Here is a 27500-nt window from a genome sequence, read left to right on the forward strand (position 1 = left end):
TTTGAGAATTTTTGAGCTTTTCTGCTGTGATTCATTTCTAGTTTCATGCCGTTGTGATCGGAGAAAGTGCTTGATATGATTTCAGTCTTCTTAAATTTGTTGAGAGCACTTTTGTGCCCTAACATGTGGTCTATCCTAGAGAATGTACCATGAGCACTTGAAAAGAATGTATATTCTGCTGCTTTAGGGTGAAAGGTTCTGAAGATATCTATTAAATCGAGTTGATCTAGTGTTTCCAATAAGTCTGCTGTTTCTTTGTTAATTTTCTTTCTTGAGGATCTATCTAGTGATGTTAGTGGGGTATTGAAATCCCCTACTATTATAGTATTGCTGTTGATCTCGCCCTTTAAATCCATCAAAGTCTGTTTTATATATTTGGGTGCTCCTATATTAGGTGCATAGATATTTATAATAGTTATATCTTCCTGTTGGATTACTCCCTTTATCATTATGTAGTGGCCTTCTTTATCTCTTATTATATCCTTTGTTTTAAAGTCCAATTTGTCTGATATAAGTATTGCTACCCCAGCTTTTTTTTCATTTCCGTTTGCATGAAACATTTTTTTCCATCCTTTTACCTTCAATCTGTGTGTGTCTTTTGTTCTAAGGTGTGTCTCTTGTAGACAACATATGTATGGGTCCTGTTTTCTTATCCATGCAGCTACCCTATGTCTTTTGATTGGATCATTTAATCCATTTACATTTAAGGTTATTATTGATATGTAGTTGTTTATTGCCATTTTCTTCTTTAAAGGTGTATTCCTTTTTCTTTTTTTTTTTCTGTATTCTTTTCCCACTTTATCTGTTTACACCAGGCCCCTTAATATTTCCTGCAGCATTGGTTTGGTTGTAATGAATTCCTTGAGTTGTTTTTTGTCTGGGAAGCTTTTTATTTCTCCTTCGATTTTAAACGATAGCCTTGCTGGATAAAGTAGTCTTGGTTGTAGGTTCTTGTTCTGCATTACTTTGAATATTTCTTGCCATTCCATTCTGGCCTCAGGTGTTTCTGTTGAGAAGTCAGATGTCATCCTTATGGGGGCTCCTTTGTAGGTGATAACTTTTTTTTCTCTTGCAGCTTTTAATATTTTCTCTTTATCGCTTAGCTTTGGTATTTTAATTATGATGTGTCTTGGTGTAGGTTTCTTTGGGTTTCTCTTTAATGGAGTCCTCTGTGCTTCTTGGATTTGTGAGAGTTTCTCTTGCATTAATTTAGGGAAGTTTTCAGCTATGATATGATTGAACAAAGTCTCTATCCCTTGTTCTTTTTCTTCTTCTTCAGGAACCCCTATGATGCGGATGTTATTTCTCTTCATGTTGTCACAGAGCTCTCTAAGAGTTTCCTCTGACTTTTTGAGTCTTTTTTCTCTTTTCTTCTCTGCTTTCATGCCTTCATTCCAGTTGTCTTCTAACTCGCTGATTTGATCCTCTGCTCTATCTATCCTGTTTTTAATTCCTTCCATTGTGGTCTTTATTTCTGATATTGTATTTGTTGTCTCCAACTGATTCTTTTTTATACTTGCTATTTCTTTATTTAGGTTTTCAAACTCCCCCTCCATTGTTGTTCTAAGATCCCTAAGCATCCTTACAATCATTATTTTGAACTCCGCATCTGGAAGTTTGATTATTTCCATATCACTCAGTTCATCTCTCGAAAGTGTCTCTTGTGGTTTCATTTGGATTGCACTCCTTTGTTTTCTCATCTTCTTCTTCTTTTTTTTTTTATTTGTAGAGTTGATTGAGTCTAGGCTTGGTGTTGTCTGCCTCCAGTTTTCAGTTGTGTTATTTTTAGGTCTTCGTGGGTTGGTATCAGCTATTATTTGTAATCCACTTTCGGATTTGGGCAGCTTTGAAGTCTTGATTTGTTTGTTTTCTTAACAGGTGATAGTCTTGTTAACTGATCTCAGCAGGGGGCTTCCTTGAAACTGTATCCAGGAATGCTGTGGGTGTAACCTGAGACGCTGAAGGTCTCTTCCTCCAACTAATCTCACTGGGGGCAGGGTTTTTTCTCAGCTTCAGTAGGGGGAGGTGTATCTCAGATCTCCATGGAGACCTGAGTTACTGCCCCTCCTCCCCACTTCTTGTTTTCAGCTGTGTCTTGTTGTGCTGATTGGAGCTGGATAGATGTCCGGAGATCTCTGATCCGGAAGCACTTCAGCTCTGTTTTGTGAAAGGTTCAGTCCCTCCCCCAGCTATGGCCGCCTCCAGCACGAATGAGTCAGCTTTTTTATTTTGTTTCTTGCATACCTTAGCCCCTCACAGTCTGTCCCTCTCCCTGTCTTTTCCACTTGGGAGATAAGCTGGTCTTTTCAACCCACCTTGCTCCCTGGTCGCCAGGTAAGTGGCTGTGAGCAGTAGTTTCTGCTCTTTTTCCTCTGTGAAATCCTCTCTGGGCTCTCAGCCTCACCCCCCTCCTTCCCTTCCTGTAAGCAGAGGAGATTCAGGCACTCCTTACCAGGATTATTGTGGCTTCCTCTTTGCTCCTTGGTTTTTGAGAGCTGTTCTTGCAGTTTAGTGTTGGTTTTTCATGCTGATTTTTTCTAAATTGATTTGTATTCCAGTTTGGTGTTGAGAGCTGGGTGTCTGTGCATCCGCCTACTCCGCTGCCATCTTCTCTCTCCTTAAATTTTTTTGATAGCTGAGAAATGGTGGCTCAGTGTATGCTTCATTTGCATTCATCTTATTATAAATGGAGTTTAATGATTTTTATATGTATTTTTCCCCCACTGGGGGCACTGTATTTTTATTTTTTAATTTCTTTTTTACTGAATTTATCAGGGTGACATTGGTTAACAAAAGTATACAGGTTTCAAGAGCACAGCTCTACAACACATCATCTATACACTGTATTCATAAGAGCCAGTTTCTGTAGAAGCTTTGATTTTTTTTCCTTCTCAGTTTTGAAAGCTTTTTTAGTGATATTAGCCATTTATTTTGGCAGTTGCAAAGTGATACTTTAGGTAAACTGGGCTACATTTTACTAAGAATAGTGAGTTATGACTTGCTTATTTTGATATAGGAATTACATTATGGGGTGTATTGGGGACATTTTAGAGTACACTTAGAGATATTGGCCCATCTGATGATCTAGCCCCAAAAGGACAAAAATGGGTATTTTAATTACAGAAGCAATTTGTTATAGGAATAGAATGCAATGAAAATGCAACGGATTTGAGGAGGAGGGCACATTATCCCAATGTTATTAAACCGTAGCACTTAATAAATGAGTAGTTCTGGTTGGTGACTCTTAATGAAGACCACCTAACTGTAGAAGACACAAAAAAGGCAAGAATCATGGATCAGGGAAAGTAGACATATTGAGTCAAAATCAGAAACTTTGTTTTTGTATGGATGCAGCAAACTCTCTGAATTCTCGTATCAAATCTGATAAAGTGCGTTCAGGTCCTCTTAAATTGACTATCATATTTGAAAATAAACTTTGTTTCCTCCTCTTTTTTACTTGTTATGCTTTTTATTTTATTTTATTTTTATCTTACTCTGCTGCCTTGAGATTTTAGTACAATCTCAAGTAAAAGTGATACTGAGCATCAGTGTCTTAGCATTTTTTAAAGGATAATGCTTTGGATGTGTCACCATTGTGTATTATATTTGGTATTAATTTTTAGAAAGATTTGTAATATTTACTTAATAACTTTTAGGTAGTTTTCTTTTTTTGATAGTTAAAGTTTAAAAAAATTTTTTTTTAAATCATGAATGGTGTTACCAAAATACTTTTTTCTGAATCTAATGAAATGATAACTTTGCCCCTAATGGGTTGCATAGTATACAGGATTTTAATAACATAAAACCTCTAGTAAATTTCATAAACAGAAGGATTGCTAGTCTGTTCTCCAAGAAATAAGCCGTCATTTTTCTCCTTGATTACTGACGTCCTGCTCTGAACCCTTCAGGCCTTGGGGCTGATCGCAGGGCTGTAGAAGTCAGCAGGAATGGACCCGGCACTGAGAGTGAGTCCTCTCTGAATTCACAAGTGTGCGCTAGTGTTTTATCTTTCCTTCAAGCTCAACCTTGGTTTCTGTTCCTTTATAATCTCTAATAACTGCAGGTTTCAGATATAAGGAAAAACATTTATAGTTAGATGCAGGTATATTAAATTGTTAATTTGAGTGTGTACAGAAAGATTGATAATGTGAATTCAAATTTATATAGAGTTCTAAGTAAAGTACACGTCATGTTGGAGGGAGGGTACAAGGCACCATAGCTCAAGTTGTACATTTTTAAATTGGATTAAATTTGTATTCCATTTTTATTCACTACCATATGTGGAAGTTTTTTTATAGTGCACACTAGATGTTATTGCAAAAATATTTTAAATTGTCATTTGTATTAATGGATTATAATTACCTCAATCTAATGGTAATCTTTAACTTTCTTGTGAATAATGAAGGTTTAAAAAAATTATTACTTTAATAAATAATTACCTGACTTTTTAGATCACTTCTCTTCTCTGAGATATCACCTGTATATTACTTCCAAAAAGGATGTTCTGGAAGATGCGTGATTTAATTTTAATAGCGGTAGCAGCTTTTACATGGTTAATCATTCTTTTCAGGAAAATTGAATTAACTGTTGGAAAGGAATTTGATTAAGCTATTTCTTCTTAGTTTTTCCCTCTTTTCTGATTATGTTCTGCAGCAGAGCCAGAGCTGGGATTAGCTGCTTTAGCTGAAGCTGTGGCTGTGGATCCAGATTGTTATTTGGGGATGGTGTTATGGTGTACTAGTTTTGGGGTTATTTTCAGTTGTTTTTGTTCAGTACAGAAATGACCTGTTTGTCAAAGTGTATGCTTTAATTTTAACAAAAAAGATTTTAAAATGTCTGAGCTAAATCCTTATAAAAGTTTATTATTGTAAAGTGCTTTATTTTTTACTTTTCTATTCTGAAGAATAGTCTGCATATTTAATTATATTAAATTAAACATTTCTTGTGCTAATTATATTTATTTCAGTTGTATAGGCTAAAAAATCATATAAAAATTTTCATATAAATTAATAATTACTAATCATAATTTTCCTGATTAAAAATAATGTATCAGTCCTTTATTTAGCTTTGGCATTAATTATAGTATTCTCATGTTCCATATATCTTGGCTGTAAAGACTTGAGTAAAACAATAGACTCCAAATACTTGATAGAAATTGGACTGACCGTACTGGGGGAGGGCCAGGGAGGAGTGCAGTAGGGTGGTAATGGAGGAAAAGACCTTCTTGTGTGTGTGTTCTAGACCAGGTTTCAACTGTTTTCATCTCATGGCACACATAAACTAATTACTAAAATTTTGTAGCACACCAAAAATATGATATTTTTGCCAACCTGACAAAAAAAAAATAGGTATAATTTTGATTCATTCACACCAGACTGATATGATATTGTGTTGTCTGTTGTCATTTTTTTTTAATTTGACAATCTAAAGCAAAAGAGGTTTGTGCCCTTGACTAAATAGGTATTGCATGTTTTAAAAATTCCAATGTCACCCTGTTAAATTTAATTGTGTAAATAAAAAAATAAATAAAATAAAAGACACACACACAAAAATTCCTGTGGCACACAGTTGAAAATTGCTGTTCTAGTTTATCAGAGTTCAGAATAGGGAGACTAGTAAGATAAATGTGCCTAGAGCTATAGAGCAGGCTCATACGACTTTTTATTTTTCAGAGTAATGATTTTTTTTGAATTTAGGTTTTTTTTTTATTCTCATACTTGAGAATTAAACTGGTTTACCAATATATTTCCTAAAGATAATTGATACATTATATATACATGATCGAATCTTCTACCACATGAGCTTTGTTTTCTGGTCAACATTATTTCCTTGTTTTGACTGGCTTAATCTGAAACTTAGTGCCCCATTTGAAAGAGGTTTGGACTGAGCAGTTCTTTTAGGTGATATAACAAGTCTAGCTTTCTAGAAATAGTGACAAGTTCTTTGTAAGGAAAAGCTGGAATTGCCTTAAAGGAAGTACAGCACTTTTATCAGCTCTCTGAAGCTCTTTCCAGTTAGTCATGTCACGGTTGGGGAATGAGGTGGAGATAGGCCACAGATCTGACTTACCTCGTTTTGGTCTCAATTATTTTTAGTATGATAAGTTTTGTATTTGGAGATTTCTTCCGGGATTTATCTATATTCATTGCACATGTATACAAGTGAAACTGAGGACATATTTTGGCTTTGTCTGCCAACTGGCATACTTGCTTTAGGAATATTTGAGAAGAAATGACATTAAAAAGGTCTGCTTCTCAACTATGTGTGTGTGTGTGTATGTAATAATACATTTATATAATAAATACGCATCAAGGATAATGTATTGAAAGCTATCTAGGAATTAGTCGTTTAGAAAGTTTAATCTTAAATTAATGTCTTATCACACTGAAGTACAGAGTTTAGCTAGGTATATTTTCAGAGAGAGCTTTCTTATAGTATTGAATACAGGATATAATGTATTTAAGGATGAAAGTAAGTGCAGAGAAATTGATGTCTGAGCTTTATGAATCACAGATTTCAATGTTATGAGCCCATGGTCCATGGTTATATGGGCTGGAAACTTCACTTTCAGTAGTAGGTTTCCAAGGGCTCCAGTGAAATGGAGATAAAGAAATCACTTAATTCACCATGTGGTTTTGACTTACATCACTCATCGGTATACTTGAAGGCATGGTGATTGTAAAGCCAGAAGCCACGGCCACTATCACAGCAGCCTGGCCCATGCAGGTTCGCATTGGATTCGGACAGTCGGTAAAGAAACAGCGGAGCCAAAAACTGATGGGCCATAGTCTTTAATCCTAGCTTGCACCCGGCAGGCAAGTAAAAATACACACTGGGCTCCAAAACCCAGTCACATTCAGTGCTCACAAAGCCACTGACTTATCTGAGTTTCCTAGAATCAAAGGTTTCTAGCTCACCAGACTTATTCACCTCTGTTCCCCATCTCCTTCCTTATCCCAAATACAAACTCTACACAAACTGGCATCTCACTCAGCACTCCGCCATCTTGGCTGCTTTTCCTGGCCTCCTCCACGTGGCCTCCTTCCGCTGCTGGTTCTACTCTCTCTGTTCTCTCATGCTAACCTCAGGAACCAAGAACCTAAGCTCTCATTCTACCCTCATTTTATAGTGTAGCTTCACAACCTCTAATCCAATATATAAAATAGGGAAGTTTCTAATACAAAGTTACTTCTCTGAGGCATGATTGGATTGTACCACCCCACATCAAAAAGGGTGGGAAAGGCTTAATTCCAAAACCAAGCCCCAGGCTACAAGGATTCTCAACACACATTAATATCACCTGGGCGACGGCCTCCAGCTTTAACAAAGTGAGCATAATACATTTTATCTGCCCAACAGTGATACTTTGTAAAGGATATGGCTTGTGAACTGTCACAGACCTGAGCTTAAATACCCGTGGTTAACTGTGTGATATGAAATACATTTAATTAACAATGCCTATACTTTTTTCATCTATGCAAGTGGGAATAATGACAGTAATAATATGTTTGTATAGAGCTGTTACTGGGAAGTAAATAAAATGACATTTTCTAAAAAACACAAAGACGAGTATTACTTTTAGGGCAACATCCACCCACCCTCGCTGCCACCCTAAGATTCATGGTCTGAGAAAGTAGTATCACCAGGCATTGCTCAGAAGGACAGTTGTAAGTTTAAAAGTACATTTTACATGTTGGTAGTCTTCAGATGAGGACACTTCTAAATGTCTTCAGTGAAATAAAGTTGTATTTCAGTGAGTATTTAGTCCATTGTTGAAAAAAGTAGCAACAATTTTAGATGAGGTAACCTAGACTTTAGGGCTTTTTCCCCCTCCACAAATACTGCTGTGGGAGATGGCCTAGCGTTTCCTCAGCTTGTGTTGTGAGTGGTTCAATACAGAGGACTGGGAAAGATTACTACCGAATAGAGTTAGCAGCTTTTATAAAGGCTGAAGTAGCTTTAGTGAATTCTGTCCCTGTAGAAGCGTGGTACTTAACCATGCCCTTGCTGTCCTGTCTCCATCCCATTCAGTTGGATGACAGATGTAACTATAAAGATAAACACAAAAGACTTACAGGATCATTTTTTAAAAGACTGGCTGACTTTGTTTGTTTTAATTTCCTAAGAATCAGGTACCTTATTTGGGTCTACTCCTAGGGAGTAATAACAAATTGCCTCAGGGTTCTTTTTTTTCTTTTTGAATTTCTAGTATCCAAAATAATAATAATAAAAAACATTAATTTTTAAAAACAATTTTATAACCCATTTTGGTTAAAACCAAAAGTTTTTGTTTACTATATCATATTTATGACTTTCTTTTCATTTCACAAATTTGTAGTCTTTTAACCTCATAGATCATTTTTCTTACAAAACTTTGGATTTATTTAGTTTTGTACATTTTATTGCAATATAAAACCAGAGAAAGAATCTTGCTTGGAATCTTTACATATTTTAAAAGTGTTTTTGAAGACTACATTTAAGAAGTTATCATTCTGAGTAGCAAAGGGATGACATTAGTCATGTAAATGCATTCACTGCTGGTTTATTGAGGTAGTAGACTGAAAGCACACTGATGTATGTGCGATCTTACTGTATTTATTTTACTAGAGTGTGATTTTCTTGTTGTTTTTTTTAAACCCTTTCTCCCACTGTGCTTCCATCAGCTTGTTCTCTGTATCTGTGGGGCTGTATCTGTTTTGTTTTGTTTACTTCTTCTTTTTTCTTTCAGATTCCAATGTAAGTGAAATGCTGGGGTTTTTGTCTTTCTCTGACTTATTTCACTTAGCATAATGCCCTGTAGGCTCATTCATTCATTTATTGATGGATGCCTACATTGCTTCTTGTCTTGGCTATGTAAAGAAGGCTGCAATGAACACAAGTGAATATATATTTTCTAATTAGTGTTTTTGTTTTCTTCAGATAAATAACCCATTGTTGGGTTTTGGCAGCTCTATTTTTAATGTTTGAGGAATCTTCATATTGTTCTCCAGAGTTGCTGCACCAATTTCCAGTCCCGCCAACAAGTGGTTCCCTTTTCTCTACATCCTCACCAGAACTTGCTGTTTGTTGGATTTTTGATGCTAGCTATTCTGACAAATGTGAGGTGATATCTCACTGTGGTTTTGCTATGCATTTCCTGATGACTAGTGATGTTGAGAATTTTTTCATGTTTGTTGCCATATGTTTGTTCTCTTTGGAGAGATGTCTATTTGGGTCCTCTGTCCATTTTTTAATTGGATTTTTTTTGGTATTCATTGAGTATTAGTATCAAACCTCCTAAACAAGTAGCCTAATGCAAACATTAATATTCAGCTGGATCATTTTTGTGTAAGTAGCTTAAAGTGAGCTAAATGAATCAGGGGCAACTATGTGAAGAAAGTACTCACTCAATTGGAGATATTTCTTGGCTTGCACTAGTGTTGTTTAGAGATAAGGAGATGCTCTAAAATAAAGTGAAGTCTCCACTACTTGTGGAATTAGGGGCAAGAGCTGTTTTCTAAAGTTCACTTTAGTCCGTGAGTTCAAATTACTTTATGTTGTAAAAATTAGTAAAGTTAAAATTTGAGACCATTCATTCATTCCTTCTTTTATCCTCAACATATCTCTATTGGGGTGCAGGATAATGAAGTAGGTATATATCAATATTTGCAGTGATCAGTGATATAGTAGGTGTATTTTCCCTTAGCCTTTGTTCTTACCTTCTTCTCCTCCTGCCTTTTTTTCTTCTTCCTTTTGTGGCACAAATAGTCTGCCTAACCCCTAGATTAGAAACCTTGGGAATTGACTAAACTTATTTTTCTTCCATTTATATGTCTAGGTACCACCATTTTCCTCATGTTTTTTTGTCTCAGTCTTCCATATGCCTAGCTATGATACTAGTCTGGTTGTGAGTGCTCTATTACTCCATGGGAATTATCTTTCTAAAATGCTAAGTACCCAGTAATTGATTCAGAGATCTTCTGTGCTGCTAATGATTAGCAACATTATCCAGTTTAGATATCTTTTATTTTCTTTCGAGAAGCAGATAATAGGCAGTGAGATTAATAAAGAAACAGTAGTTGAGTACTAAAGTAAGTGATGGGGAAGTCATACAAACAGAAAAAGTAGATTTTAAATAATTGAGTCCTTTTTAAACCTAACTTATTATCTGTTCTTTTTCTGGTTTTAGTTTTGCCTACTTTTGTTTTTAGAGAACTTAAATTTCTTTAGAATTCTAGAATAACTTGGGACAATGACTGCTTTTCATAGACTTTCCTTCATGGCAGTTAAGTATGATTCAAGTTTTTCTTTTTGCACAAGATAAATTGCAGTGTTTATTGGATAAAAGGTGACAGGCAGGTGATGTTACTAAAAGGCAATAAATAGATTAAAAAAGAACTCAGAAACAAATGGAATAACATAAGGAGGAGTAGTTAATGAGATGTTAAATAATTTAATAAGTCTAGAACTGAGAATTTAGAATACAAAATAAAATTATGGATAGTGCTTAAAGTTTCAGCCTGTTTTATCTAAAATAATTACTTCAAAAATTTTATTTTCTTTGTAGTTACAGGAACATACGTAAAAGAAGGGAATACTTTGTTTCTGTTCTTATTGTACAATAAATGATGTCTGTTTTGAAAAGTCCTGTGCTTTGTCTCTGCCACATGAAATGGACAAAAACTAACAAAGTCTAAAGGGACTTTTCATCTCTTGGCAGTCAGGTTGAATCTGTAGCTTGCTTAGGGGAGACACAGTTACTGGAGTTTTTTACCTTGTCACAGGCATTTAGACTGGTCTTTGAGATTGGAGTGAAACTCAAGTGCTCAACGCAACACTCAGAATTAGAAAAACATCTTTTGGTTCATTTAAGCAGAGGAATAGAGGCTAATTTGTGTCTTATTATTAAGCTATTTTGAATTTGGTATCCAGAGCTTGATGCTAAATGGAACCAGGATTTAGAGAAGAGACATTATCTTGATGGCATAAGGAAAAATACTGAAAGATATAATCATATAACAGAAAGTTCTTTTTTTTGCATTGTATGTACATTAGTTTCTGTTTTACCTGGTGCTTAGAGTAGTGTGGGATAAAACTTGGTACCAACTGTTTAGTGAAAAATGGGCATAACTGTTTGGGAGAGAATAATGTTATATACTGTTATGCAGTGAAACATCATTTTGGAAGTGAAGATATGGTTTATTAGGACAACTTGGAAATTTTTTGTTTACCATAAAGACCAGAGGAACAGATTTATACTGTGTCAGTAGTTTTGGTTTGTTGTCGATATAAAGATATATCAAGTTAAGGGAATTCATGAAAGAGTGAGTAATGGTCAGGTCAGTTGCACTCATAGTTGTCTTTAATTGATGTAACATTATATAAGATCTTGTAGACTCTGGGTTGAAATTCTGAATTCAAATTTCAGTTTTATCATTTGTTCGTGATTACATCTTGGACATGTTTGTGTCCTTAAGTTCCTCTTACCTATTTTCTTTTTCTTGGTGAGAGGTGTGGGATGAAGGCGAAGCATTGAGTGACATATTCCATATAAGCGCCAGTATCACAGTAGAGTATTGACTTTATGGTTGCTAAAGCTGTTTCTTCAAGCAGCTTTATTATCTTTAACTTTTATTCCCTATCACAGCCTGTTGTAAGTCATGGGGCAAAAACTAAAACAAAGCGTCAAACCCGAGTGGGTCTTTTCTTTGATTCAGAGGATTGAATTTTAAACATTATGTAATAAACTTCAGCTGTCCCACTTTTAGCTTCACTGATAAACCTTTAAAGAATAACATCCATTATGAAATTTAAAAATTAAAAATTCAATTTTGTTACTTTGGGTGAAAGGTTGGAATTTGGAATTTGTTAGAATCTCTGAGCTACTGGGATGTTATTCTAGTAGCCCTGACGCACTGGGCCAGTATGTTGGGGTAATTGGAGCTACTGGGACAGTGAGAGGAATGTATGCTTCCATAGTGGGAGTTATGGTTCATGTAGAAGACAAGGTGGACATACTTTAATTTTTTAGTAACCAGAAGAGTCTAGAAATTAGTAGACATTTTCTATCCTGAATGCTGCTTTGCTACTATTGTATGTTAGCATCCATTGGCATATGTAAGCACTGAGCAGTCTTATATGTAAACTCTTATTTCATTTTTTGGTAATTATTACTGTATTGGACCCTCTGACATACATGTATATATATATTTTCCTAATACAATATATTTTATTTAACCAAAGGATAATTTTTGCAACAAAATTTTTCTTATGAACACTCATCTTTCTTAAACATTCCTATGTCTTTTGGTATATATCAATATCTATATCTATCTATCTCTATAAATAAATAAACAAATGACATATACTTTAATCATAAAACTGGAATCTGTATTAAGGAAAATCAGATTTGATGGAGGATATTTAAAACTGTTGTTGTTTAATCATCCCTCTTTCTGTTGAAAAGGAACCTTGATAGTAGTTGTTCAGAAGAATATCTGAAATTTTAATACTAGGTTAAGTGCAGTTTAGTTGGACTAAATTAAGTAATATGTATGTTTAACAAATAATTTAAAAATTATGTGTTGAAGAAAGGATGGTGGTTGCTGCTGGTAGCTGTCTTGTAGAAGGATTGAAGGGTCACCTTCCTCACTGCTGTGTCAGAATCTGAGGGAGGGGCTGCCTGGGAATCTGCATCTTAGGAAGCATCTCAGGTGATTTTATGTTCACTATCTTTTTTTTTTTTTAACAGAGACAGAGAGAGCGTCAGAGAGAGTGATAGATAGGGATAGACAGGAACGGAGAGAGATGAGAAGCATTAATCATTAGTTTTTCGTTGCGACACCTCAGTTGTTCATTGACTGCTTTCTCATATATGCCTTGACCGCGGGCCTTCAGCAGACCGAGTAACCCCTTGCTTGAGCCAGTGACCTTGGGTCCAAGCTGGTGAGCTTTTGTTCAAACCAGATGATCCCGCACTCAAGCTAGCAAGCTCGGGGTCTCGAATCTGGGTCCTCTGCATCCCAGTCTGATGCTCTATCCACTGCGCCACCAGCTGGTCAGGCTATGTTCACTATTTTTTTAGAACCACTACTGAATTCTCTCTTGGCAGTTCTTAGGATATTGCCTCCTGGCAGTTCTTCTATTGGAAGCTACTTTTCCCTGGTTGGGGAAGAACAGGGGTGAGCCAACTGATGTGGCTGTACCCGAAGACCTTCCACGTTCTTTCTGTGAAATTTCCAAAGCCTCCAGGGACGGTCTTAAGTTCTGCTCTGAGTTCTCTTGACTGACACTCCTCGGTGAACACACATGTCATGTTCGTGGTGATACACAACTGCATGGACTGTGATAGAGGCTTCAATAGTTCCCTAAAACATCAGTACTTACTAGTAAGGGGAAAATTGCAAGTGAGGAAATGTCAGAGTGCTTAAGCGGTCTTCTGGGACCAGTATTGAAAGTGAGGTTGATTTATGGTAGAGCCCAGACTCTTGACACTGTATATGCTACCCTCCTATTTAGTGGAAAGAACATGAATTGTGAGTTCAGGTAACCTTGGATTGGAAATATGCCTCTATCACTTGCTGGCTTTACTAGCAACCCCACACTTACCTAAACCTCAGTGCCCTCATCTGAAAAGTAGGCACAGTAATTGTTAAATCTCCAAGGTTATTGTGAGGATTAATGATGGAACATATTTTTAGAGTGCTGCAGCATATTTTTATAGTTTGATCCCAGAGTGGGCATCCAATAAAGGATGGCTGTTTTTCAGTAACTTAAGATGAGGTGAATAATGCTTTGTGGAATTAACCAATTATAGGCCAAATGAGTTTGTCAAATTATGAAATATATAGTTTCCTGTTCTAATGTGGTGTGATAGCTAGACACAAGGAAGATACTGGATGTGTGATGGGATTTTACTACTCATATTCTGGTAAATTCTGAATTTGGTTTGAGCTCAGAGCATTCCTTAAGCTCCAGGTCCTTCTTATAGCTCTAGATATTTACATGGAAATGCCTGCGTGACATCTTCAATAGGTTACCCCTTACCACGTCCAAAACTAAGCTTGGGCTCTTCTCCCCTAACTGATCTTTCAGGGCGTGTGCATCAGCGAGGGGAATTGATATCCATCTGCATCCTCCACAGAATCCAATCTTTCACCAGTTCTGCTAATTGTTATCTCATAAATCTTTCTGCCTCCTCTTCAATTTCATTCATCACCATCACTCTAATCTAAGCTACTGTCATCTCACATCTAACTCCTTCCCTACACCTCACTTGCTCTTTTCCATAATTAAGCCAAATTTGATATTTCTTCAACATACCATTTTTTTGCCATACCTTAGTTAAAATCCTCTAGTAATTTAGCCTTATTGATTTTTCTATCTCATTTTGTTTCATATACATTCCCTTTCTGGTAGTGAGTGGCCTCTCTGCTTCTCTTTCTTGACTCTGAGTGTGTTTATCATATAACTGCTTTCAAACCTTTGCACTTGCTGTGCCCAGAATGGAACACTTCCCACACCTTTCCAGTCTGATCTCTGGGCTAAATCGGTTTCCTGTTAGACAATCTCATAGCTGCCCACCTCCCGTATTTTTAAAAGCATTTTTCTCTGTTTGCAATGATATATTTGCATGGTTATTGGGTACTGCTGTCTGCTTCCCCAAATAAAATGTACCTTCTAGGCTGAGACAATTTCAATGTCTACAAACAGCCCTAACAACAGAAGAGAAACATTAAAGGACTGACTGAAGTGCATAGGCAATTAAATACAAAGTGATTAATCCTAAAGTGAGGTAAGTACAGCTAGAATCATTGTTGGCATTTTAAGAGTTGTTATCTGGGTATTCTTTAGTTATTATAGCATTGGCTGGATCAGCTTCTATTTTTAATTTTTCTATTAAAACTAAATATAAGTAGTATTTTGAGTTTTGAATTCCCCAGTTCAGATTAAGAGCTTCCAGAGGTTGATTGTACTTGAACGAGTTTTAAAATAAAAGCTTTCCCACTTTCCTTGCATCTGCACAGCATTGAAGTTTAGGATTCAAAAAAGAAATAGTTGGTTACATACTTCTTGATGTTGACTATTTGGAATGTGTTCATTTATGTTAGTTGCCTGAAGCATAAAAATTTTAAAACATTACTGAAACTTACAGAGACAATAAATCATAAATATCGTAATAGGTTTCTTAGCTCTTATAAATTTAAAGAGAAATCAAGAAGATTAATATAATATTGGAATTATGTTCTTATCGTGCTTTTTTGGTATTTGCACCTTAATTTACTGCATGACATGTTGGCAGATTGAACATGTTCTTATGAAAACCCTTAAGATTTTAGTATTTTCTTGAAAATTGGTTTAGTTCTTTGTTTATACTTAAAAATTAGTGCTTTCAATAAGATTTGGTTTCCATCTATCCTGAATTCTCTCTAGGAATATGCAACTTCAAAAGTAAAGAGGCAGAGTCAGCAGAAAAAAAGAGATGGTCTGAGCATTTATGCATTAAATATGCATGTTAATTAAGGAAAAAATTAGAAAAATATGGAAACAGATGTTACATAAATTATTTCAGTCCCAGGGCAGCAGTAACTTATACACTGACAATAATTCTTATATGTGCATGTGTATGTCTATTTCTAGATTTCTCAGTATTTATGCAATTCCATAGAGAATAACTAGAAAAAGAACTGGTATATCCTTTCAGTGAGACTGTTGTGAACATTCCTTTTACATATGGATTGCTGAGGAAGTCTGGTGTCTCACGCAGTCTCACTATACAGATAAGTCTTCATGTCTCCTAATTCTGCCGGAGATCTTTTTTCTTTCCTCATGGTTTCTCTGATGGTATGTCACTGAGGTCTTTTATTGGACATATCCTGTCAGAACAAGAAAATAAATTACAATCCTAGCAGTGTAAAAGATATACAATTGACCTCGATATAAAGTGTGTGTTTAGAAGCAAAACAAATTACAACTATTGAAGACAATGATTGCAGTGTCAGTTTTTCTTTTGGTTACTGTCACAATTTTTTAAGAAATAGACATTGTTTTCTGAAAAGTATTGACATGTTAATATGACAATATATATTGTGTTACATAAACATATTCATCAAATAACGTGTTGAAATATTTGAAGAATATTTGAATGTATTTTACTTTTAAAGAGTTATTTATGGAATAAAAATGCTCTGTATTTTACAAGGGAAAGATGAGAAATAGAAACATGCTTTATTTTAGTGGTTTAGTGACTTTATTTCAACCATCTAGAAAAACCAAGTGATTATATTGCTGTCCAAGGAGCTGCTGTTTTCCATACATATTGTATAATTTAGAATGTGTTGTTTATAACTTTTCAGATAAGATTGAAAGTTAAAATAAGGAAATGTTACATTAGAATGTGATAAATCATTCTCTTAAACAAAACATGAATTTTATTTAATACAAGAGCATAAAACATTTTTTGGAACTCTGTTTAGAGATCAGCCCTATATTTATTTGTATTCTTCAGAAATCCTACTTTGTTATTTTGTTTTTGTAGTATATGATGCTAAAATGTGTTTTAAGTAATTAATTTTTTGAATCTCAGTAGATTTGTTACTTCTGTTATCCTAATATTTTTCAGTTCTTTGCTGTTGATTTATGTTTTACATTATATTGCGTAATTACTGTTGTCCTTTTGTGTATATGCTGAGCTACTGATAAGCTCTAATAGGTTATTGGGAGGAAAGTAATAGAGAGTGAAATCTAGAGGAGAGTGATAATATGTTTAGTAATTTATTATTCTTTACTTAAATTGGATAGCTATTTAATAATTCAGTTGTCATTCTTCCAGATTTTATGTAGAGATATATCTGTGTCAAATGTGATTAGTAAAGTATATTATTAAAGTTGATAAGATATTTAAGCAAAAAGGCTATGGAAATTATTTTTTAATTCACAAATAATATTGCCACACCGATATGTCTATATTTTAATTTTATATCTTATTAATGCTTTCAAATCCACTTTCAATGGAAATTTTTTTCACATTTGTTTCCAAATGTCAAATTTCCATATTTTATATGATTTTAATACTTGATATTATTTTATTATGTATTAAAAGTGTGTTATTTGAATACTTTTATGTCTTACAATGAAATGAAGTTGTATGATTTGTTTTATATTGAAATATTTTGACTTTTTTTGGGGGTATTATAATGCCTTTTATTTTAGATATTATAAAATGACTTCCTTTTTTCCTGGAGTTAAAATCGGTAACAGGAAGAGTTATTAATTAGGAGACTAACATTTGTCCCCTAAGAACCTAAAATATTATGACATAAATTTTTTCAGCCTGCCTTTTGCATTTTTGCTTTGGTTTAGAGTTCCTTCTGGAATAAGAATGTGTGAAGCTATTTTATTTGTATTTTTATAGGTGTTTGTTGTTTAGCACTTAGTTGAAGGAGAACTGTTGATCTTTATTTCTTGTTTCTTCTTTAATTCCTGTTAGCCAACCAAGACTTGTATTTGGAGAACTCTGTTGTACTGAGCCGGAAGTCATCTTTGACCCATAACAAGAGCATGCATTTTCAACTGTCAGTTAGATTTGTGGATCTATAAAGTTCTTCTAAAAGGTAAGCATATATTTATTCAAAATATACATTTAAAAATTGTATATTATTAATAGTCTGTTCAGGCTTTATAAAAAAATACCATAGACCAGGTGACTTATAAACAGTGGAAATTTATTTTTCATAGTTCTGGATGCTGGAAAGTCCAATATCAAGGTACCAGCAGATTCAGTGTCTGTTGAGGACTTACTTCCTAGTTCTTAAACAGCCAACTTCTCGCTGTGTCCTCATGTGGTGGAAGGAATGAGAGCACTCTCTGGAGTCTTTTCCTAAAAGGCCATTGATCTCATTCATGAGGGTACACCCTACCCTCATGACCTGATCCCCTCCCAAAGGCATCACTCCTAATACCATTACATTGGGAATTCAGATATTAACATATGAATTTTCTTTGGAGGGGACATAAGCATTTATTTCATAACAGTACCCTTACTATAGTAATGTGTTCCATAGATTCACGTACAAAAATATGTGTGCACACACATGTACGGGTGTGTACATTTCCACAGGTTTTAGATTGTGGGATCCTTCAGAAATAATGTTGCCCTCTGACACAATTACTCATAGTACCTGAACTGTTTCTGTCTACCTCAGAACTATTCAGCAGCCTCCCGTCTTTTCCTTCCTCATTTTTTTGTTTCTCTTTTATCTGAGCCTTTAGGGGACTTTAAAATGTATTCCAACCAGCAGACTTTTAGCACTTTCCTTAGGGAGTGCTTTTTGTATCTCTCTCTTTCCCTCTTCTTTACTCTATTTCTCCCTTTCTTCATCCCCTTCCTGACATTCATTAAATCTGTTAAAGGAGTAGCAAAATTAGAATGATTGAACTTAGAGTTGAAGGAATCTCAGGTAGCATTTATATATATTTTTTACCTTTCTTACCAAAATCCATAATACGATATAAAAAGTACATTTCTGAGCCATTCTCACAGGTGTAAATGTACAATGAAACCAAAACAGAAGTTGAAACAGTTTTTACCCTTACTACCTGAAGTGTGTGCAGTGCTCTATTCTGTTTTATGTGTTGTATATTTTATTTAATACATATGGGTGCTTATAACTAAATTTATTTCCCTATTTAATAACAGGTCACTTTTGTAATTTCCAAACCATGCCTCAGATCATTTGTGTATTTGCTCATGACTGTGCTTCTTAGATAGGTAAACGGAATCAGGCAATTTGTTTTCTGTCTGTCAAACTGCTTTTCTCCTGTCCCCCCTGTGCTGCTCATCTCCCTCCATTCAGCACAAGCTATCATAGGATTTGGTGAAAGAACTGGGTAACTGCTGGGAAACACCAGAGCTCTTGCTTGGTTCTTCTATAGTAAGAACACTGGTGCGAATAAAAGTCAGCATTTGAATGGGGGATGATCTTTGATGCAATCATCCCATGTAGTAAGGTGTATATTCCTTTATTCTCTTCTGGTTTGATTCATCTATGTAAATTGTATATGGATGTTGATGTCATTAAGTAATCTTGGCTTAAAACATTTTTTAACTTTTTCAGTCCTCTATATAAGCTTAGTCCTATTTCACTGAACAATTTTATTATTTTAATAAATTGCAGGCATTTTTCTCATAAAATTAATATGTTGACCCGAGCAAAGTTGCCTCAGTGGTAGAGCGTCGGCCTGGTGCTTGGATGTCCTGAGTTTGATTCTCGGTCAGAGCACACAGGAGAAGCTCCCATCTGCTTCTCCACCCCTCTCCTTCTTCTCTCTCCTCTCTCTCTCTCTCTCTCTCTCTCTCCTTCCCTCCCTCCCTCTCTCTTTCCCTCCCACTCCTGTAGCCATGAATTGATTGGAGCAAGTTGGCCCCAAGTGCTGAGGATGGCTCCATGGCCCCTGCCTCAGGCACTAAGAAGAGTTCAGTTGCTGAGCAATGGAGCAGTGTCCCCTAGTGCAGTGGTCCCCAACCACCAGGCTGCGGACCGGTACCATTTGGTACTGTGGGCCATTTGGTACCGGTCCGCCGAGAAAGAATAACTTACATTATTTCCATTTTATTTATATTTAAGTCTGAATGATGTTTTATTTTTAAAAAATGACCAGATTCCCTCTGTTACATCCATCTAAGACTCACTGTTGACGCTTGTCTCAGTCACATGATATGTTGCTGCTAAAATTCAACCCATAAACTAGCAAAATGAGTGAAAAACAAAATTCCATTGAAAGTTTTTTTGTGAAGTGAAAAAAGGGCCAGTGAGGAGACAGAAGAAGAACCTACAACCTTGCAGAAAAATAAGACTTCATTTAACAGACAATACCAGGAGTTCTACTTCAAGTATGGATTTATCACAACTGGTGATTTTTGTGCACCAAGGCCGCTCTGCATAATATGTGGTGATTGGCTAAGTAATGAGGCATTGAAGCCTTCAAAACTGCTTCGCCACTTGGAGACCAAGCACCCTACTTTAAAAGACAAGCCTTCTGAGTATTTCGAAAGAAAAAAGCATGAACAAGAAGGACAGAAACAATTACTGGTGGCCACTACATCAATAAATGCGAGTACACTGAGAGCATCATACTTGGTGGCTAATCGTATTGCTAAGACTAAGAAGCCATTCACCATTGGTGAAGAATTGATCCTTCCAGCCACTAAAGACATTTGTCGTGAACTTCTAGGAGAGGCTGCGGTTAAAAAGATAGCACAGATGCCTCTTTCGGCTACCACTGTCACACGGCGCATTGAGGAAATAGCAGAGGACATTGAATCAGAATTGTTGGAAAGGATTAATAAATCACCGTGCTATGCTCTCCAGATTGACGAATCTACAGATATTGACAATAGGCAATGCTACTTGTTTACGTGAGAGGATGTGCATGAGGATATGTTATGTGCACTATCATTGCCAACCAAAACCACAGCCGCAGGACTATTTAAATCGCTGGATGCCTATATTATAAGGAAAACTGAAATGGTCTTTTTGTGTTGGCATATGCACAGATGGAGCTGCTGCCATGACCAGAAGGACGTCTGGTTTAACTATTCGGATTAAGGAGGTTGCACCTGAATGCGAGTCTACGCATTGTGTCATTCACAGGGAAATGCTGGCTAGCTGAAATATACCACTGGAACTTAACAGCATACTGAATGATGTTAAAATTATTAACCACATCAAAGCACACGCCCTTCACTCGCGCCTGTTTGAGCAGCTTTGTGAGGAAATGAACGTGGAGCACAGATACTTTCTCTTATACACAGAAATAAGATGGTTATCCCGAAGGAGGTCCCTGGCCCTAATGTTTGAATTACGAGAGCCACTGCAGAGATTTCTCTCAGAAAATAAGTCACCACTAGCAGCACATTTCAGTGACAAGGAATGGGTTGCAAAACTCGCTTATTTGTGCAACATATTTAACCTCCTCAATGAACTCAATCGGTCACTTCAGGGGAAAATGACAACTGTCTTCAAGTTGGCAGATAAAGTAGCTGCATTTAAAGCCAAACTGGATTTGTGGGGATGACACGTGAACAGGGGTATATTTGACATGTTTCAAACATTCGCGGGAATTTTGGAAGAGACTGAGCCCAAGCCTTCATTGTCCCAGCTGGTGCATGATCACCTGTATTTGCTTTTAAAAGAGTTTGAACGCTACTTACCAACCACAAAAGACCCACGAATTGCCATAGAATGAATCTGCGATCCATTTATCAAGAAACCAGGTGAATCCAGCGTGTCTATGCAAGAAGATCAACTACTGGAGATCGCAAATGACGGCGGCCTTAAAAATATGTTTGAGACTACAACTCTGCCGGTGTTCTGGATTAAAGTCATGGCAGAATACCCCGAGATCACCACAAAAGCACTAAAAACCCTGTCGCCATTTCCGACATCCTATTTGTGTGAAGCGGGATTTTCTGCAGTGACAGCAACCAAAACAAAATTACGGAATAGACTGGACATCAGCAACATACTTAGGGTGTCATTGTCTTCCATATGGGACCATCTTGTTGCAGAGAAACAAGCTCAGGGCTCCCACTGATTTAGCGTTATAGTTTTTGAGAGATAGGCTACTATCTCTCATTCTATATAAACATTATAATAAATAACCCTTAACTTACAATATTCATAACAAATGGTGAGTTGTATTTTTCATGCACCTTATATTTGTTTTTGTATTGTATCTTATTTTTAAGGCATGTTTAAACATTACCATAGCGACTGGAAAGTGTTTGGAGGCAATCGTGTTATGTTGTTGGTGCGATGTTAAGAGGACGCTTCTAATAAAGTTGCATATGAGTACACAGTGGATTCATGTTTATTTTATTGTCGTAGGTTCATGATTGGTAGCGAGCCTGAACCTATCATATTACATACATATTGATATCAGACATGAAACATTGTCAGAATAACAAATTTAAATACAGCCTGAATAATGAGGACATGCTCGTTCCTCCTTTAACTTATCCCAATAAATATCGTAAGTTCGACAATTATATTTAAAAATACCACTGATTTTACACTGGTCGCATAATTTTATTTTGTGCATTTATCCGTCCCACCATAAAGGCCGGTCTGTGAAAATATTTTCTGACATTAAACCAGTCCGTGGCCCAAAAAAGAGTGGGGACCACTGCCCTAGTGGGCTTACTGGGTGGATCTCTTCAAGGTACATGTGAGAGTCTGTCTCTCTGTCTCCCCTCTTCTCGCTGAAAAAAAAATTAACATATTGTTTTAGAAAGTTTAGTGTATATATATATATAAAAAAAGAAGATAAAAATTATTATCCTTAATCCAATGTAGCAAAAGCATTTCTAAGAGGTAAGTTCATAGTGATAAACTCCTACACTGAGAAAAATAGAGCTCATATAAGCAACCTTATTTTACACCTTAAGTAACTAGAAATGAAAAAGAACAAAGTAAGCACGAAGGTAGTAGAAGAAAGGAAATAAAAAGCACCATAATAAATGAAATAAAGACTAAAACAACAAGAAAACTATCAGTGAATCTAAGAAGGTGTTTCTTTTAAAAAGATAAACAAATTAGACAAGACTCGGGGTAGGATACCAATAAAAAAGACGGGACTCAAAATTAAGAACAAAAGCAGAGACATTGCAGCTGATGCCACAGAAATACAAAGGATCTTGAGAGACTACTGTGAATAAGTATATAACAACAAATTGGACAACCTAGAAGAAATGGATAAATTTCTAGAAACACATAACCTACCAAGACTAAATGATGAAGAAATAGATAATCTGAACAGACCAGTTACTATAAGTATAAGGACATTGAATCCATAGTTTAATAACTTCAGGACCATATGGCTGCACTGGTGAATTCTGTCAAACATCGAAAGTAGATTTAATGCCAATACTTTTCAAACTCTTCCAAAAAACAGAAGAGGAGGGACTACTACCACAATCAGTTATGAAGTCAGCGCTACCCTGATACCAATGCCAGATAAGGATGCTATAAGGAAAGAAAATTCCAGGCTCATATCCCGGATGAACATAGATGGAAAATCCTCAGTAAACCAAAATGAGCTGAATTTACCAAAACAATATGGAGCATACGTAGGTTTACATTTGTTCATATCGAAAATAATTCAAAAAATAATAAATAATGCAAAAATAAACTTTTCCATGTACTCATAACTATAAATCTACTTTTGCCCCACCCTATATATTATTAGGATCATACACCATGATCAAGTGGGATTTATTCCAGAGATAGAAGGACGGTTCAACATCCTTAACATTGGGGAACGAAATTTTCATTGCATCCACAAAAACACTTGTTCTTACCTAATTCGAGTGTGCTGATCTCAAATCTGACATTAGTTTTTCTCTGTAAGCTACAGGGTTTTTTTTTGCAATTCAAGATTTTAGGTTTTCATCTTCTTGTAAAATTTTTAACATTTAGTTTAACATAACGAAGTAGAATGTCTTCTTGGTCATCATCTTTGTGAAAATATAATAATTTATATAATGCAGTAAATACACTAATACTCTAAAAGATATGATTGCATCAAAATTTGTCTACAATTTCGAAATAGAACATATTGAAGTACTTATTTTAATCATAAGATTTGCGCAAAACTTATTTAAATTCTAATCAGGCAAAAATTTGCGTTTTTAGTTCTTGAGTTTGTGTACTTGTTGAGGACAATCCCGTTTGATGCTCCAGCAGTAGTCTGCCATCATATTTCTGACCCATCGCCCATGATAATGCTTTTCCATCGTCTTCAGATCTTGATGAAAGCATTCTCCCTGCTCATCACTAACAGCTCCAAGATTTTCAAGAAACATACAAGGTGACTGACTGTTCACGAAGTGAATCTTAATGCTCATGTTACATCCAATGTCGTGGAAAGCCAACAGCATCCTTTGAACACTAAGTTCATAGCTTTCTGCTTTTTTGTTGCCAAGGAAGTTCTTTGTAACTGCCACAAGAGACTGCCATTCTGCTTTCTTCTCCTTATTCATGTTTCTGGCAAATTCTTCGTCACGTATTAGGATTCGAATTTGAGGTCCGTCGAATACACCTTCTTTTATCTTCTCGAAAGACAAGGCAGGAAAAGCAGAAATAATATGTTGAAAGCATTCATTTTCTCTATTCAAAGCATGAACAAACTACTTCATTAAGCCAAGTTTAATATGAAGTGGGGGAAAAATGATCCTGTCTCGATTAACTACAGGTTCATTCACAATATTTTGCATCCCTACTTCAGAGCTTCACGTTTCAGCCACTCCTTCTGTGTCCAGTGTTTCTCCCGAGCTCGGCTGTCCCACAAACACAGAAAGCAAGGATACTTCGTGAAACCTCTCTGTAGTGCTAGCAGGAAATTTACCATTTTAAGATCCACACAATGATCCAGTTATGCTCCTCATACTTCAGAGAGTCGAGGACAATTTTTATGTCATTATAATCTTCTCGCAGATGAGCTGAATAACCAATTGGAACCGCTGCATAAACATTATGTGTAGGAGAACACATTTCAGACTCCATTTAGGGCTGTCAAGAAATAGCCACCATTCTGTTGGACTGTAAGTGGTAACACCTAGCTGGCTGAGAAGACACTGGTATCATGACAGTAAACAAAGTGTTTGTCTTTCGAAAAAACGTCCACAAAAACTTGTTCACGCTTCCTGAAATGGGTTACTTTAGCTGACCGGTGAAGTATATTCTTTTCTTGAAGCCTGGAGGCTAATAACTCAGCTGCTTTCTTTGATAACCCCAAATCTCTTATTAAGTCATTCAATTCGGTTTGGCTAAACTGCTGAGGGGTTAATGACTGCTTGGCATCAGAAGAAGACCCTTCAGATTCTACAACCATTTCCTGAATGCATCTTATCAAAATACACTTGATCACCATGTTCACTTTCTTTGTCCTTAGAAGAAATAAAACCATTGAACACTGGAACCGGGAGTGTCTTAGAGTGTGGGATAGGTCCTATTGCTGAAGGAATATTAGGATATGAGATCATATGCCGATTTTTCTTGCCGATGCCCTTTGTATGGATCAGACAGAAATAACAGTCACTGCTGTGGTCCTTAGGTTCATGCCAAATCATGGGAATACCAAAAGGCATTCCTTTGCATTTTTCTTTTGTCCAGTCACGAAGCATTTCCTCATAATTATGACACACAATATAAGGAGCCCAATTCTTGTCTTGATCGCCAAGGGGAACTTGAAAATAGGCAATATATGCACGTGTCACAAATGATGAAATATTGCGCCTTTGACGTTGAAGTGTGTAACAGCCATATATATAACAGAGGTGTCAGGACTATTCTTACATTTACGCCTACTAGAAGAAGCCATAATTCAATCTTAAAACAAAATAAGAGAGTGTTTTTATGAGATAATAATTTTTTACATTTAAAAACAACTACAATTATGTATAAGTGATGTTTGTAAAACATTAATTGCCTTATGGTTATATTCAATCCAAGAGTTGTTGCCATTTAACTCCAATTTAAAAACCAATGTATGCCATAAACTGTAACAAAAATTAAAATTGCGTAAAAGCTAGAGCATGCACCAAAAAACAGATTTGGAATCAGCGACGCAGCAATATATAGAAAAAGTTCTTAGACCTCGTGCAACAGAAAATGAAAAAAATTTGTTCCCCAGTGAATCAATCAATATAATGGGGATAAAGCATTTACACTGCAGTACTGAAGTTACAAGTTCGATCCCATGGTCAGGGCATGTAAGAGAAGCAGTCAGTGAGTATACAACTAAATGGAATAACTAAGTGGAACAGCCAATTGATGCTTCTTTTTTCCCCTGTCTCAAGTGAAACAGCGAGTTTGATTCTTCTCTCTTTCTCCCTTTCTCTTTCTCTCCTCCCTCCTTCTCAGTCAATGAAAAAATAAAAATAAATAAAATAGAAGGTAAAAATTGTATGATCATTTCAACAGATGCAGGAAAAGCATCTGTTGACCAAAATAAAAAAAATTTATGATAAAAATAACAAAGTGTGTATAGAGGGAACATGCCTTAACATAATAAAGACCATTTACAACAAGCATATAGCCAATGTCCTACTCAGTGGTAAAAATCTGAAAGCTTTTTCTTTAAGATTATGAAAGACAGGAATGCCCATACCTGACCAGGCAAGTGAGTGGTACAGTGTATAGAGCGTCGGACTGGGACGTGGAGGACCCAGGTTTCAGACCCCAAGGTCGCCTGCTTGAGAGCTGGTTCATCTGGTTTGAGCAAGGCTCACCAGCTTGAACCCAAGGTTGCTGGCTTGAGCAAGGGGTCACTCAGTCTGCTGTAGCCCCACAGTCAAGGTACATATGAGAAAGCAATCAATGAATAATTAAGGACCCGCAATGAAGAATTGATACATCTCATCTCTCTCTCTCTTCCTGTCTATCCCTATCTGTTCCTCTTTCTGACTCTCACCGTCTCTGTCATAAAAAAAAAATGCCAAGCTCACCACCTTCCCCCACTCCCCAAGGGTATGACGGTCCTTTATCAGTGTGTTTTTGCAATAATGAAGAACAAGGTAATGTCCCCCATATACAAAGAATGATTTTCTTTAATCTTCTCACTTTTACTTGACATAGTACTGGAACTATTAGCCAGAGAAATCAGGCAAGACAAGGAAATAAAAGACATCGAAATCAGAAAAGAAGAAGTAAACTTTTTTTCCAGAGGTATATTGTATATAGAAAACCCTAAAAACTGCACCAAAAAACCATTGGAACTAATAAGTGAATTCAGTCAAGTTACAGAATATAAAATCAATATAGAAAAGTCAATTGCATTTCTATACAATAACAATGAAATATAAGAAAGAGAAATTAAGAAAACAATCCCATTTACAGTTGCATTGGAAAAAATAAAATATGTTGGAATAAATTTAGCTAAGAAAGTGAAAAATATCGGTACGCTGAAAATTATAAGACACTGATGAGAGGAATTGAAACACAAATGGGAAGATATTCTGTGTTTATGGATTGGAAGAATTAATATTGTTAAAATGTCTATACCACCCAAAGCAATCTATGATTTAATGATTTTGCTATTAATGGTCAAATGGCATTTTTCACTGAAATTGAAAAAATAATTCTAAAATTTGTATGGAACCACAAAATGCCTCAAAATAGCCAAAGCAGTCTTGAGACAGAAGAACAAAATTAGAGGCATCGTACTTTATGACTTCAAATTATATTAAAGAGCTATAGTAAGTTAGTATGGCATTGTCATAAAAACAGACATAGAGATCGATGGTACAAGGTAGAAATAAACCCAGACATATATGGTCAGTTAATTTATGACAAAGGAACCGAGATAAACAATGGGGAAAGGATTGTCACTGCCCTAAATAGTTGTGGGGTAGTTGAATAGCCAGTTACATAAGAATGAACCTGAACCTCTGTTTTATACCACATGTAAAACTCAAGTGTATTAAAGATTGAATGAAAGACGTGAAATCAATCGTAAAACTC

General features: G+C 35.8%; 1 protein-coding gene across 3 annotated transcripts in view; it reads left to right on the forward strand.

The window, feature by feature from the left end:
* Window positions 1–27500, forward strand: part of TBC1D5 (TBC1 domain family member 5) — a 545405-nt gene that overhangs the window by 106373 nt on the left and 411532 nt on the right. For all 3 annotated transcript variants that reach the window (XM_066245714.1, XM_066245713.1, XM_066245715.1), the window contains exon 3: window positions 17468–17591. The gene's annotated coding sequence lies outside the window, so the exon portion shown is untranslated. The remainder of the gene's footprint in view (window positions 1–17467; window positions 17592–27500) is intronic.

The sequence above is a fragment of the Saccopteryx bilineata genome, chromosome 10, assembly GCF_036850765.1.
Source record: "Saccopteryx bilineata isolate mSacBil1 chromosome 10, mSacBil1_pri_phased_curated, whole genome shotgun sequence".
Taxonomy (NCBI): Eukaryota; Metazoa; Chordata; class Mammalia; order Chiroptera; family Emballonuridae; genus Saccopteryx; species Saccopteryx bilineata.